This window comes from Aedes albopictus, chromosome 3, assembly GCF_035046485.1.
Source record: "Aedes albopictus strain Foshan chromosome 3, AalbF5, whole genome shotgun sequence".
Taxonomy (NCBI): domain Eukaryota; kingdom Metazoa; phylum Arthropoda; class Insecta; order Diptera; family Culicidae; genus Aedes; species Aedes albopictus.
The window spans coordinates 228,459,083-228,475,866 of NC_085138.1; the positions used below are offsets into that span (position 1 = coordinate 228,459,083).

The following is a 16,784-nucleotide window of genomic DNA, read 5'->3' on the forward strand; positions in this document are numbered from 1 at the left end:
CGTTTAGTTAGTTAGTTAGAGTCGGTCGTCACCACAAACTTGTTGGTAGCAATCCATAAAATCATGCCAAAAACACATTCACAAACCACCGCGCTTCTCGACACCACCGCGCACCACGGACGGCGGACTCGATCGGTGGACGGGACGTGCGTTTTTGGCTGCCGAAACGTAAAAAGCCGTAATTAACCGGCTTAATGACGCAGTTAAGTATGGGGGGTTTGTATCATTTTGGGGTGCTGGGATGAGTCTTTAAATCAGAAGAATTATGTAAAGTTCTTGGGGAAAGGCAGAAATATTCTACGTTCGATGCATTTTGAAATTGGACAAAAAATAATCTAGAAAATAGCTATTTTTTTTCTAATTTCTTCTTCTTTGGCGTCCCGGTAGGTAGGGACTATGCCGGGTATGTTCCTCTGTTCAGTGTTCTGGTAGCACATTCAAATAACTGTTTTAAACTGAGAACCTTTTTTGCCTATGACTCTCTACCCAAAAAAAATTGAGCAAATTTCCATTACGAAAAGTTCTTGGAACGACCGGGAATCGTACCTATCAGCATAGTCTTGCGAAATTACGTGCGTTCACTATTTCGGCTATATGGGCCCTACTTGCTCCAAATTACCAAAGTGATTCTCTAGCAAATCTGAGAGAATTTTTCTGTTTTCCATTATATTACGGTTATACTAACAGTAACTATAACTAAACAGTATTTGTGAGCGTTTTTAAAAGTATGCTCGGGAAACGTGTATGGTAGTCGAATCAAAAGCTGACATTTATACAAATTATCTCATATATCCGAAAGGTCCACACCCCAACATACACTAAACTGGTGCTGATGATCAACGACAACGACCACTAAATCTAAACACCGAAACAAACGCTGTGGTGATGCATAATGTCCAGTGGACTAGAGAGATATGATTTTATTTGTGCATTCCCAAGTACCGTCGATGGGGGTGACAATGGGTCTGGGGGGTGAGATTGGGTCAAAACGGAGAAACATAAAATTTGAAATAACTCGTCAACTATCGCTAATTTATATTGAAAACTTTATATTATTTCAAAGAGGATATGTTTTTAAACGTCATGATGCAGAATAAGATGTTTAGCAATAATCGTTTTTTGTTAAATTTGTGGCTAAACTTATGTGATGAAACTACTATTAAATCACTCTGAAAAAATTTCTCCTTCGCAATGTTCCACACAAGCACCTAACCATAAATTTTCTTGTAAGTAGTTAGCTGTAGGTATTACCTAGTTGATGCAACGAAAAAAAGTGGGCTGTCAATGCACTTTTTATAAAAAAAATCAATATTTTCGATCCTATGTCTAAATATTAAGAATGGGGGTGAGATTGGGTCAAGCAAGTTATCGACTGCACATAACCTTAACTAAAAATTCAACTTGTTATCCAGTCCCCATTTGACTTTAAAGTGGTGCCATGTTTACCGTATCTTCATAAAAGCACGCTTTTTTCGAAAATATGCCGAAGAAGCGTCAAGCGAGTGTGTTCATACGTTTAGTGCCTAAAATCTTTTATAAAAATTTACCCATGCGTTTGGGCAGCTCCTCTAATCATCATCTAGCCTTTAGTGTACTGCATATTCGTTTAAATGTTATTGCGAGAGAGGGTCTAATAATGTGAAATGTTGTATAACATAATATTTGAACGACCCTCTATCTTGAGAGGCCAATGATCATGTACATATAAGTTTATAACGGAGGGCTTGGTTTAACATTTCTTATACAGTATACTAAAAATATCATTTTTTTTTTTTCAATCAATCTTCCAATGCGTCCCTCCCTCATTGTAATCTTCCTCCCTCCTCTCTTGGAGATTGAAAATTTAAATGGGGATGATTATGGTGGCTAAAAATGGCGATACAACAAACAAACGTTATTTTATCTAATTTCAACCATTTTTTCGGTTGTATTAGCCCTTTTAGGTGGATTTATCATCTTTTAAAATTACCTAAATTTTTATTCGTCATAGTTACATTGTATTTTAAATAGATTCACTAGATATGATCAATAAAATTAACTTATATTCTTAGATAGGTGACTTCGAATACTTTGACCCATTCTCACCCCCTCTAAGGGGTGAGATTGGGTCAATTTTCAATCATTTGTAGTTTAGTAAGTAATTCATATAATGTGATACTTTCTTGCTAAACTTTCATTACCATATAGAAGAGTATGCATACTAAATAAAAAGTTATTCCGACTTCAATTTCATTTGTTATTTAACAAACAATCTTTGAGTATCCTTTTTTGACCCATTCTCACCCCCAACGACGGTAACACACATGTTATATAAAAGTTACGACAGCGCAAGTTTTGGTTGTATAGAAGTTTATTTTACGTTATTTCAACACAATGTTAGAATTACGTAAAATAAACTTTTATACAACCAAAACTTGCGCTGTCGTTACTCTATTATAACATGTGTGTTGCTTGGGTTTTAATGGGACCGACCGCGACATTCAAAGTAAAACTGTCGGTCTGTCTGTCCCGCAATCGGGTGGGAACGCCGGCGATGGCCCAGGGATGGTCGTTATCTGTGTCTACTAAAACGCTGCGCTTTTGCGCTTGGCAGGAGCGAAAGTCACTAAACTAAGCAACTTAAATGCCATGAAGCGTGGCGAGAATTGGAATGTTTACTGGGTGGAAATGATTTTCCCATAGAGACAACGCGATTTTAGTAGGTTGTTGGGGTTGTAGACTAAAAATGTGCCACTCTCAGGTGGTGCAAGCATGTAAGAGAACTGAATATTATTTTCTATGCTTAAGTTTAAGTTACACAAAATGTTCAGTAAGAAAAAAACACGCCATTTGTGAGTCGATATTTTTCAATTTGGAGATTTCTATCCAGCACTGGATTTCATAAATCATTTACTTAAGCATCAACACAATTGACTTCTTTATCGGATTTCGCGCGTCAAATTTGGCTGACATTTTCAAGATTTTTGGTTCCCGGGAACCTTTTCAAAAATAAATTTGAAGTTTGTTTGGGAGCAATTCGTTGGCCTCGTCGAGTTATGGACTGGGCGAAGCTATCAAAAATGATATAAAAATCTCTTTGAAATTTATTTTAAGCATTAAAATAAAGTTGTAAAAATCTGATATAAAAATCGTAGTGGATCAGAAAAAAAGTGCTCTTTTGAATCAAATTAGAGAATCCAATTGAAAGATTATTGAAGTAAAAAAAGACGTCAGTGCGCCAAATCTAAAAAAGAAAATAATCGTGGTGTATTTTACTGATATACAGTTTGAGGACCACTATATTATATTCAAATACATACTTCAGATTACTTACTTCGGTAAAATTTTACTGGGGGTTTCAAATACTGACTGCTCGATCATTTTTACAACAAAAATAATCAGTAAACGAATAAAATGAAGATCTGTCAAAGTCTACCGAAAACCCCAGTAATTTTCATTTGAAAATTTTATTGACTTTTCAGGTAATTAACAAGTTGCATTCACTACACTGATAATTTTATTTTATTTCATTCATTCGACGCGATTCATTCAATTGTTTTTGCTTCTAGAACAAGCATCCATGAACGATTTTTTCTCTTGAATCGTTTTCGAAACACCAAATTTTACGACAATTTGGTCGGAGGAACAAGACAATCCGATCAGGAGAAAATAGCTGAAGAATAACTAACTCAGGTATGGAACACCGAATACCTACAACCTGAATGAGGTATTAAGTAGCCCTGCATAAGTGGTAAAATACCTAAAATAGTAACTGGTGTGTATTCTGTGCATAACGCGTGAATAATGACTTCAGGTATGACAATACCTAAATAATAATCGACGATTTTTCCATACAAATAGCGAATATTCATAATTGAATAATACCTCAAGCAGTCCTCAACACCAAACCAATAACTCATTGAGGTATTGTATCAATACCTACAAAATACCAAAATAAGTTATTTTCAATACCTGGATAACCGACCAATACCTTGTCTTGCTATGATACCTTGCCCAGACAACCAGAAATCGCATAAGGATGTACGCTGTACATCGTATAAAGTACTATTTTAACTCACAATCGTATATATATACGGCTGAATGACAATTTCCATCGCATATGATGTATTTTTTTTAACTTATTGCGATGTATCTGGTAAAATCATATAAGGGTGCAAATTAACTTTTATAATGTATAACTACATCGTAGTAGACGATATTCTGATGTATTATTGCGACGAACTTTACTTATTCGCAAAAGAGTTCGAGCGGACTTGCAAAGTGTCAATTGAATTCGCATAATTGCGCACTGCGATGATTATACGACTTCGCTTGGTACTTTTCTTATTATGTAAGTGAAACTCGCATTGGTGTACAAACTAAATCGTATAAAAGTAAAAATAAACTCGTTAAAATGTGCATACAAACTCGCATAAGCTAGAATAGTTAACATTGGTATATTGCGATGTGATATGTGATAACAATTGAAGAGATGCTGTTGGAGGGCCAAAAAGCTACAAGAAAGTTAACAGTCATAATTATGGTTACAAAATAAGTTATAAAGTCATCATTTTTGTTTTAATGACCTGATAATTTAAAATGAGTGGCGCTAGCAAGAGAGAGGATGTGATAACTGTGTGGGAAATCACGTTTCGGCATTTTGAGCTCTAGATAGCGCACGGAAACCAAGTGCATTCCAACACTAAAGTGAGTTAGAAGGTCATGAAATTTAATCAGTGTGATTCATAAGTAGTGTTTGTTGCTCAGTGTTAAGTGTGGCTCGAAAATCCAAAGGTTCTTAGTTCAATACTGAGGTGACAAAAATTGTTTTTTTTTCGAATATTATTAAGTCGCATAAGATGATATATTACGTCGCAATAGTGCACACCGTGTATCTCATAAGATATCGCCTGAAGTCATATAGCGTTATTATTTTTCCTTCAATGCACGTATAGCGCCTCCACTTTTGTACGCATAAGGCACTTTTACTGCATCATATGCGATGTAACTTTACCGCATAAAAATACGTATAAAATGAACATAAACTTCATTATACGTGTAAATTGGTTGTCTGGGTGACTTTGGTATGCTTCAGTTATGTGTCAGTTATTCGTTCCTGCTCGGGAAATGCGTCAGACAAATTGTGAGAATCCTCCCGTTGCCCTAACATGCGTATCTGGCACCGATAACGATGCCTGAAGCCATTTTACTACGGTACGTACAATTTGTTGCATATTTTGAGACATTACTTACACTAGTCGGCGAAAACGCAGGCGCGGATATATTTCGGGCTGATATCGAATGACGACGATTCATGCTGGCTACTGAAACAGAATTCCTGTTGCCGTTTGACAGCAGCCAGCTCGCAGAAGACCAGTCGAATGTTTATGTTTCTATTTCGGGAAAGCTTGGTAGAAAAACAAGCATTACCGAATGTTGGTATACTTGCGTTTACTGGGTTTTGACGGTGTCCAGCAAAGTACAAATAATACTGTGAGATCGGTTGCTGCAGATGCAATACTCAGTAAAAAGTGAAGGTCAGAACTTTTTGTGGTGATACGTTATATGCTCTTCAATGTTGTTACACATTGCTCCTTGCTATTTAGTAACTGATAAGAATAATTTTTGATCAATTTTACCATACAGTTGACATCAATATATATCATATAATCATAATAAAAAACAATTTGTGTTATGACGGTTATCAAAACCTCTAAATTGCTAATTGGTCATCAAAATGTTATTAGAGAGGTATACAAAAAAAAAATAAGCAACGTGTTTTATCCATTATTCAAAATAAAGATTGAGCCCAAAAACTTGTTTTACTCAAAAGATAATGTTTTACGTGTAAGATTGATGGAAACTGAATGTCTTTAACCCTTCTCAAAGGCAAAAGGTTATTGCAACCAAAACAAATTGCGAATACTCCATAGAAAATAAAAAAAGCGCTCCATAAAGAATGACCATATGTTCCATGAAAATGTGAAATGTTACCCATAAATTATTGAAAGCGTTCCATACTTTATTAAGAATGTACCGGTAAAACATATTTTTTTCTCATTAAAAGAGAAATATTGCACCAATAAATGATACTGAAATGCTCCATAATAAAATACAAATGCTCCACAGAAAAATTCAAATGCCCCATAAAAAATTAAAATTGTACCCATAGAAAATTGAATATTGCTCCATATAAAAATTAAATTGCACCATAAAATATTTAAATTGCGCCATAGAAAATAGACAAATCTCGGATACTTATTCAAAACGACGTATCAACATAGGATTTGCGTGTATTATACGTCGTTTTGAAAAAGTATCCGAGAAATGCTCCATAAGTATTATCAAACTGCACCACATAAAATACAATTAGCTCCATAAAAAAAAATTACAATTCTCCATAACTTTAATCATTTGCACTACTAAAGCAGTGCAATGTAAAGCAAGTCAGCCCTGTTGAATTAAATTATGAGAATATGCTATCTATGGAAGATTTCCATTTTTTTCATGGAGCAATTCATGTTTTCTATGGTGCAGTTTGATAATACTTATGGAGAATTCTTTTATTTTCTATGGTGCAATTTCAATTCTTTATGGTGCAATTTAATTTTTCTTTGGAGCCATATTCAATTTTCTATGGGTATAATTTTAATTGTTTATGGAGCATTTGAATTTTGTATGAAACATTTATATTTTATTATGGAGCATTTCAGTATTATTTATTGGTGCATTATTTCACTTTTAATGAGAAAATTTTATGTTTTACCGGTACATTTTTTATAAAGTATGGAACGTTCTCAATAATTTATGGGTACCATTGCACATTTTCATGGAACATATGTTCATTCTTTATGGAGCGCTTTTTGATTTTCTATGGAGCGTTTCTATTTATTTATGGGTGCAATAAAAAGGCTGCCCTTCTCAAATGGTAGTCAAGATGTTTTTTTTTTGTTTTTTAATTGCACAGGATAATGCTAATAAATCATGCCCGTTACGTTCTATTGGATTCTGAAGGGATGCTGGGACCATTACTGTATGAGTTTGCAAGAAACACGCTAAAATGATGACATGAAAATGTTGTGAGAAAACATTGTTTCCTTAAAAGTGTCCATGTTTAGTTATACTGTCTTTCTAAAGAAAATATTTAATTTTTTGAAAAATGGGCATATTTGGCAAATCGGTTTTGAGTTTTTTAGGTACTTTTTACGTGTACATAGGAATTGATTTTTTAATTTTATTATTGTTTTTGCATGAAAACTCAGACAATTTGCTAAAAGTTAAAAAAACACAACTCTTGTTACATTGATTAAAAATATCAGTCAAAAAACTTTGTCCCATATGGAATGTTAGTATTGAGAAATTTTGAAAAAAAAACAAAGAATACAAAGTTGCTTCAAAACACAATGTCTTCATACCTACAAAGTATTATTGGATTTCGAGAGGATGCTGCCAACCCTAAAGACGAGTTGGCGTAAAAATCGTCATTTTTTTTTTTTTCAATTTAGAATACATGCGGAAAAAGCTGTCTAAACATTGACGTTAATAGCATGTTTTAAGTTCTCGTTTATGTTTCTCATATCATATAATTCTGGTTGGAATCGGAGGATTTCCCCCACAATATAGTATGCGGCAGGAAAAAATGCGAAAGTGTTTTTTAACTTCGAACCTCATTTTCGTCCCTTTGACGTTAACCACTCTATGTTTCAACGTTCCATGATGTCTAACACGCTTGTTTTCTGAAAAGTTAATTATTTTTTTTCCCATTCTGACCACTAACCTTAACAGGACAGCGCCTGAAGCTGGAGATAATCAAAATTTTTGAACCACAGGAAAGTAAACAGGTCGCTAAATTTCATATTTCATAAAACATTTTTTTTTTTAATTTTCTCTACAAAATCATCGTATATATATGTACATAATTATTTCATCTAGTTTGTGAAACTTAATGGTTTTGGAACAGAATGGGCTGCTTTTCCATCGAATTTTTATTTTAATATTTTACTTTTTTAGCCATTTTTTTATGACCATTGGGCGCGCAGTTTCTTGATACCCACTTTTTAGGCATACATTATCACATGTTAAACAACAAATAAATTCATTTTAATTTTGTAGTGCTAGAATATAGACATTGACTGATACACTGTCATGAAACAGTAGTCCAAGTTCGTGTTAACCACCCCCCATTACCGACTCTTTTTAGACTAGGCGCCCCTCCGCCTTTTGTCGAAATTGGGGAAAACCCCTCCGTTGGCCCTCCTTCTGTGCACGGGCCTGCAGTAGTCATATATATATATGCCATATTTAGCGTGTAATAGTGCCTTGAAATTTTCGCATTTTTTCCTGTCGCACCCTGTAAGCAGTTTTAGTTTAACCATGCACAATTCAAAATTAATTAAATTCCAACTATAGATTTACGTGATTCGATAGACTGTTGGCAATTTACAACGACAAATCAAAACATGAACATGGCTCAAGACATGGCTTGTTTCAGGAAGGCTTAAGCCTCTTTAGAGTGGTAATTTTTAATCGTATTCTTGCTATTCCATCTTTGGTTAACGTTGCATGCGAAAACCATTTTTGTTGATGTGGGATATACATGTGGGAATTCTGCTACTGATTCAAAAAAAAATATATTTTAACTCGTTCAACTCGTTGGATTCTCGAAGTTTTTCATTATTTTTTTCCTGAAACTATCAAAAAATTAAATTAAATTGCATTTACCATAAATGCACTACAAGATTTTGAAGAAGATACTGAAACATTTGAACAGATCAAAACCTTTTTTTAAGATAACTTGAAATCTTTATGGAATTTCAAGGATTATGGTATGAAATATATGCAAGTCAAGGACAATTTTAATAAAAAAAAACACTTGTTTCACATTTCAGTATGTATATCCCATTTTTGTGACTGCCTCAAACATGCAATTACATACCATTGGTCCCTTATTCCCTTTAAATCAGAACCTGGATAGTTAGAATATTTGTTTTGGTTCACTTTGTCAACCGATACAAGCAGATATTCTCATTTTTTGTTAGATTTACAGATGTATCTGAAAGGTTTTCCTGACTTCAGGCAACTCTCAGTCGAGCTTAGAAGTTTATGTGAGTGTTGTTTTTTTTTTCGACAAAAGAACTTTCTACATTATTTCGTCAAAGTCTTAAAAATCATAAAATATATAAGTATTTTTTCTTTTGTTTTTGAAAAAAAATATTTGAGATATTTGGCCCAACACTCTTTGGCTGGTCTGGGGGGGATAAAAATAATTAAGCATTTAATCTGAAAAATTTTTAAAACTCATCGGATTTGTTAAAGAACTTTCACCAAAACCCGAAATTTTGATTCATCTGCCCCCTTAAAATGCAAAATCCAGTCAAATTTTTTTGAAGGGGGGGGGGGAGACAAAAAGTCAAAATATAATTTGTATCAGCCTTATCCATAATGTTCTTCTGTTCGATGACCTGCTGTAGTAACGTATTTGAAGTATTTGAACTGGACAAAGTAAAATCAGTTCAAAACACACTCGGAACTCTAAATGACGTCTTCAAATTCAGAAACCAAATTTTCAGTTTTTTTTTTTCAGACGTTCAGTCGATCAAACGAACATCGGTTTTTTTTTTCATCAAACTGATTGTTGTTAGACTGATTGTCTTGGTTCATCAAAACTTCAACCAGTCTGAACTGAACATGCCTCAGAAAGTGTTTCGATAGAAAATTAAACCGAAATCCAAATGAATAACCAAAATTTGAAAAGATTTAAAAACGACTTGAAATACACATTCAGGGAAGACAAGTCAATGAACTTTGTATATCTTAAGTATTCATTTGATCAATGTGTATTTTACACAAACTATGTAAATAATTAAAATACAAATTTACTGAGTGGTTCAGAATAACGACGCTTATTTTAGTTAGTTTTTACTTTTAAAATAAATTCAGAAACTGGAAAAAGGCCAAGACTCATTTCGCCTTAAATTTTTCGAATAAATTTAAAGAGGATTGAATAGAATGAAAATAAATAAAAAAATACAAAAAAAAAAAGAAATCAAGAGCCAATTTTGCACTCTTATTTTATTTTTATTTTTTAAATAAACAAAAAAAAACAAAGAGCAAACTCATTCTATGAGAATATAAACACTAGTGTAACTTTTTTTCTATTTCAAACATTTAAAAATGAGTCATTACTTTGGGGATTTCAACTTTTTTGATTGGAAAACGTTTATCAGATGTTGGACATAACATTTTTAAAATCAAAACATACATATTTTGAGAAAAATTTTAAGTTTTAAAATTGGCAAATATCATATCTGGCAACACTGTATCACAAAAAATAATATTTTTTTCTGGATTTCCTGAACGGGTTTCTTTAACCCTTCAGGACGCGCACAGTTGTAAAAAGTACAACACTCCCAAAAAACCTCGCTCGTCGTATACAGCACGAGCGCGGTGCAGTTTCGGCTGCTTGATGGCGCGCGTCCAAAAATGTTAAAATAGCCGAAGATCGAATATCCGAGGGATGATCTGATCGGCACCAAAATTTGGTTGTTTTCTTTTTCCATTCCCGAGCAGGGGGGCATACCTTACAAATACCATGCGAAGAGTAACATGTGCTCTAATACCCAAAATTTTTATTGCTGCGTTTTTCTACGAAATGTTATGATAACATCACAGATATTTGAGCAGAGTTTGGTATTGATGTAGTATTTGTTGGTTTAGCAGTGAAATTAATCGAAAAACAAGATTAACCATTACATCATGAAGTCATCGAATAAAGGAAACATTTAATAACAAGAAATGTTATCAGTTTGTTATACAATAACTTTGAGATAATAAATACAGCACTTGAAATTTTAGTTATGCATTCATTATTGAAATAACAAGACTTATTATTTTCTAGGTGTTATTTATACTAAATTTCAGTATTCGTTTTTGTTATTTTGCCTCTTATTACCACCTAACGAAGGGCATATCAAGGTATGGTAGTATTTAAGATAAATACCTTGATATTGATCGATTTTTTAATTTTTTTTGAACCAATGTTTCAGCTAAATTTGATTCAAATTCATGATGGCCGATTGCACGCGGTCGGTCACTTGGCGCGGCAAGACCCAAATTGAAAATAATAAATTGACAGACTGTTTTACAGGATAATAACAGAGTAATTAATTGCCAATATTCAAAATGTTTCCAACAAGTTCTGACGACCAAAGATCGGCCATCTTTTGCTTTCGTTTGCCTACTAGAAAAGACTATGAGCTTAAAGAACAGTTCGCGTATGTACAATATTTCTTAAACTTGTTTATCCCCTCTTTGATTGGTAGCTGTGGTGAAATGTGATCACCCAGGAACAACAATAATAATAATGAGTTTGTATTCATAAGAGTCAATACAAACATATGAACCAATAAGGATGATTTTTTTTGTACAGTTCCGGTGAATGTAGAAATAATTACGAAAATGATCAAGAAAGTATAATAAGCACTGAATTTATATGAGATGGAAAGCAATTCAACGCGAGAACAATTACACCAATCTAGAGTACTGTTTTTCTAAGAACCAAGCAGCTGTCAAACCACCATGATTTGGCCAAACAAAGTTTACCGTGATATCAAGTATTCAATAAACTTTGTGTAAGCACTCTCATCGCTTCAAACACTCCCATCATACACGGTGCTCAGTAAGTTCGGATACACCATATAACTTGAATTAATTTCACATCTGTAATTCAGATTTTCAAACTAAATGTATTTATTGAAAGGTCATATAACACTGATCAAATACAGCATATGGTTTTGAAACGACTTTTTCTACTTTTTTATAAGCCTTAGATGTATCTAATGTTTGTTAGCTCCGGCACGCTAGAATAATTTTCGAAAAGTTGCTCATGCAACAGAAGTCTAAAACGTTGACTTTTGAGTAAACATCTCACTACACTAAATAAAAATAACTTAATTAATAGAAAAATGCTTTACACAGCTAATTCAGTGATAATAATACGACGATAAATTTGCAAGTATAGTCAAATTGTGCTTGTTTCTATGAAAAAGGCAGAAATACATTATATAAAGCAACTTTTGGTCAAAATTTGCCACAAGCGACTCAATTTTGTCAGCTCCTTTTCGGAACACATTTTTTGCTCTCCTCAAAAACTGCAACAGTTTTTCAAGCATTTTATACCTCTATGTTCTGCATCTCAGCTCTAGTTTGATGATAAAAATTAATAAATTGCATAAAATCCCGAGCAAGAATGAATAACTGTCACATAACTGGAGCATACCAGAGTCAGGTATCATACCAAGACAAGGTATTGGTCGGTTATCCAGGTATTTAAAATAACTTATTTTGATATTTTGTAGGTATTAGTGCAATACCTCAACGAATTATTGGTTTGGAGTGAAAGACTACTTGAGGTATTATTCAATTATGGAAAAATCGCTATTTGTATGGAAAAACAGCCGATTATTATTTAGGTATTGCCATACCTGATGTCATTATTCACGCGTTATGCACAGAATATACACCAGTTATTATTTTAGGTATTTTACCTCTTATGCAGGGCTACTTAATACCTCATCCAGGTTGTAGGTACATATTCGGTTTTTCATACCTGAGTTAGTTATTCTTCAGCTATTTTCTCCTGCTCGGGATGTAATGAGAGCAAAAAGTTTGTAGCAAAATGTGGCTGACAAAATTGGGTCCTTACTGAATAATCAAGATTTGGAAAAGATAATTCTGAGTTACATTAAGATATAATGCAGCCTGGTTTTTTACAACAGAAAAATCATTAAAACAGGTACAGTGACAATTTTACAAATTTCAACAATCAAGATAAAATTACTCCGTACTTCAACCAATCTGAATCTTATAGATCATTCCGTATGGTCATAGTTGCAACCACTAATGCTGAGGACAACAACCTAATTTGATTCATCTGAACTCCATTATTCAATGAAAACCATGCGAAATACCAATGAAAGACTTGCGTGCCAGCCGAAAGGAACTAAAAGGATAAAGGACAGTTTATTTCAAAACATGTGCTGTATTTGATCAGTATTATGTGAACTTTTGATGAATACATTCACTTTGAAAAGCTAAATTACAGATGAAAAAAAAATCAATTTGATTGTGTATCCGAACTTATTAAGCACTGTGAATCTTTTTTTAATGAAAATTACTAAATCGTTTTTATTTTATTTTATTTTTTTATAACGGAGTAATAATTTTAAAATCGACCGTCATATACAGTTGAAAATATGAACATATTTTCTCCTGATTATTTTTCTGATCGAAAATATTTATCAGTTTTACAGAAACCATTTTTGAATGAAACTTCGAAAAAAAAATGGTTTCTGAAAAATTGAATAACATTGTGCAACAGAAAAAAAATCGGGAGATGCCTTGAATCTTCCACTTGACTGTCAATGGATATTATGAACGATTTGAAAGCATTGCTCAGTTATTAAAAAATCTAAAAAATGAAGAAATGCCACAGAGAACAGACATCCAAGCTAGAACAAATTTCATTCAGAAAGTTGTGTAAGGATTCGAATCTTCACTTGAGTGAGGTTGCAAACCAATAGACGATTAAAACACAGACGCCGCCAAACACCATATTGCCACAGTCAGAGGTGAATTGAAACATTTCAAGTGGTGAATTGAACAAGTATGAGAAATTAACCGATTGCAGCGTCACAGTATTGCCACTTGTGTTGCCGATTTCAAATGGCCGTTAAAATCCTTACACAGTTTCGGAACTGGACTTGGATGTCTGTTCTCTGTGGAAATGCATCAAGTTTTGCCTTAATGGGAAAAATTAACTTACGTTTTTTTTTTTCAATCCATTCAAAAATTAGTTTTTGTTCTACATTTAAAAAGACTCAATTTTTTGTGTAATTATTTGAAAAAGTTTCTTTATCTATGGATAATTGTTTGTCCCATTTTTATTTGAGGGTTTTGCTGACTGCTTGTCAAATTTTTCCTAATTATATTTTGTTTTGCGGTTAGGTAGATGCTTTGCAACAGCTTTTAGTTTCTTGGTAAAAACGGCTTTTTCCAGTCGCAGTTTCAGAATACAGAAGTTATAAAACAGAATAATCAGAAGCTTGATTGAACGCCTTGTAATCAATTAATAAATTTTCTTAAGATTAGGAAAGCCAGTTTTTCCGATTTTTTTTCTCAACTACAACCAACATCACTATTCAGTGGTATTTCATAATCATGAAGAATGAAAATGAATGCACTATTTTATTTGCCAGATTTATTTTCTTTTAAGATTTCAGCAATGCCTCTGCCTTTTTCAATATTTAAAATTTTGTTGTTTTATGCCGTTTTGAATTATAGATTGTAAACTTAAGTAAATAAAAATGCCTCATTGAACGATAGGTGGATCAAATAAGTCAATAAAATATTGCAAGTGCATAAAATGTAAGCAAACAAGCCCTTTTTATTGTAAATATTAATCAATTGGTTTTCTCGTGCGAAATTCGAACCTGTATCTTTGGAGAAGGGATGCCATATATACAGATTTATCTGTATCCCGGGCAGAGTTCAAGTACTGACAATCAAATTGTGATATTGGTTTGTTTGAGATAAGAGGTAAAAGTACTGAAAATAATAGCAAAAAATTGTTCTTGAACCATCTAACCAATAGCAAAATATGATATTTGAAGATCAATCAAATAGCTCACTGCTATTGGTTAAATCTTACCAAGAGCTAAATGTGCTAAGATGATGATGTTCCAGGAGTAAAATTGAGATATTATTTGCAGTACTTTTACCTTTTATCTCAAACAAACAAATATCACTTTTTGTTCTCCATATCAAAATATGCTATTATTGAGCTTTTTCCCTCTGCTCGGGATTATACAGATTTCTGAGCATCCGTAGAGATTTCGTTTTCTATGAAATACGGATTTTTAAGCTAGAGGGGCTGTTTTGTTTATGAATGGAATGATGTTTTTTCACCCAAATTTTGGATAAGATATTTCAAAATAGCGAATCAGATTTTTCAAAAAATCATCTGGCATCCCTGCTTTGCAGACAAGTGCTTCAGTAGAGATACTCAAGTTTATTTTTTATTTTTTTTATATTGCTACAATTTCGGAATTTATCATTACGGATAACGGAAAAAAATGTTGCAAAATTGTTATGTCCTTGCCACGCATGTGGCAACCCTAATCCCACCTAATGCATCTGACAGGAGCCAACATCTATCGTGTATCCACAATAGAATGCTTTGTGGATTCACAAATGTTTACATACAAGATGTTTGATTCTCAAAAATGGCGGCCTCGCACCCTGGTGGTCCTTGCACTCTAAAACTTCTGCAATTTCACATAAAGTATTGATAAAATTACTTCATGAGTATTTGTAGGAAAATGTTAACAACGGCTAAATTAAGTGATACCTATGATATGTCTAAAAATCACATTGCTTCTTTATTTTTCATCTTGATCGAAATCTTAGCTCGAGATAATGGCTAAAAAAACAGTATTGTAGCTTTGTTCTAAGCACTCGGCATGACATGTTATTTAAATTGATTTTTAATCAAACTCAACGCAAAATTGCTCCTATTATTCTAGTTATTTTATTGTGCTGAAAGTTTGATTGTAGTTGTGTGTTATTTTCAATTCAAAACTTGGTATTTTAAATATTGTCATTTTTGGGCCTTTCTTGAAAAAAAAAAGAAAATATACTGTGTTTGCTGTCGGAAAACTTCTGATTGATACTTATATTTTGAACCGGTCTACACTGCAATTTAAGATATTGTTTTCACTGCAATTCAAAATACGAGTTTTTTTTTTATAAATAATTCCTGGTTGTAGTAGACGTTCAGTTGGAGCAAATGGTTTGATTGCAATGATTTTTGCAGTAGGGTAATTGATCCGATCATGGAGGAGTTAAGCACTGGATTCCTGTTTGAACCACAATTGTATCGCCCCAAGCAAACTTTTTACATGGATTGAATTGAAAATAATAAAATCCATCCTTAATCTACGCGAAAATAACGAAATATTACCACTTTTATGTTATTATGAGCATTTTATTCGTTTTTATCTGAAAGAACATTATGTTCCTAATGTTGCGATATTTGTTCCTAATGTTGCGGTATTTGTTCCTATTGTTGCGGTATCCCATTGAAGCCATATGGGATACCACAACATTAGGAACACTACCGCAACAATAGGAACACAGCAGCAAACACATTAACGAAAATATTTTTTTAAATAGGTTTTTGGGAAAATATTAAGCAAACAAATGGTGCAATCTCATAATTTAGGCACCATACATCTATTAAAAATACCTTTTGGAAACATTTCAGTCGAAAAAGTGCTCAATTGCCATTACCGCAACATTAGGTACTACCACAACGATGGTATCAATTACCCTAATCGCTGTCAAAATGGTGGATTGTTGACGTTTGTTAGGCATTGCAATTAATAAATTCCACTCCCTAAGTGTAACGTTAACATGTTGCGGTTTTCAAACGTCTACCGTATGTCTCAAAATCTCTAATTTTGTATTGATTATTTTTTTAAGCTTATACTTGCTCTGAAGCTTTTAATTATTTTATTATACAAACGTATAAAAGAAAATTTACGTGAGACGTAAGTTTCATTAGTTAGACGTAAACATTAGATCAGCTCAAATTAAATAAAATTACTACACACAAGACTTCTCAGGCACAGTACATGGAACATTTAGGGCCAATATTGCTTCTAGCGAAAGATGGTCTCGGTCTCCACACTGCACTGGAAGTAAACTGTGCTCCAGCATAAAACAGTTTTGCTGTTTACAATCTGAAT

At 33.2% G+C, this 16,784-nt stretch overlaps 1 protein-coding gene across 3 annotated transcripts in view; it reads right to left on the reverse strand.

The window, feature by feature from the left end:
- The window catches only part of LOC115267440 (optomotor-blind protein-like), a 145,692-nt gene that overhangs the window by 99,745 nt on the left and 29,163 nt on the right, over positions 1–16,784 (reverse strand). The window lies entirely within an intron of this gene.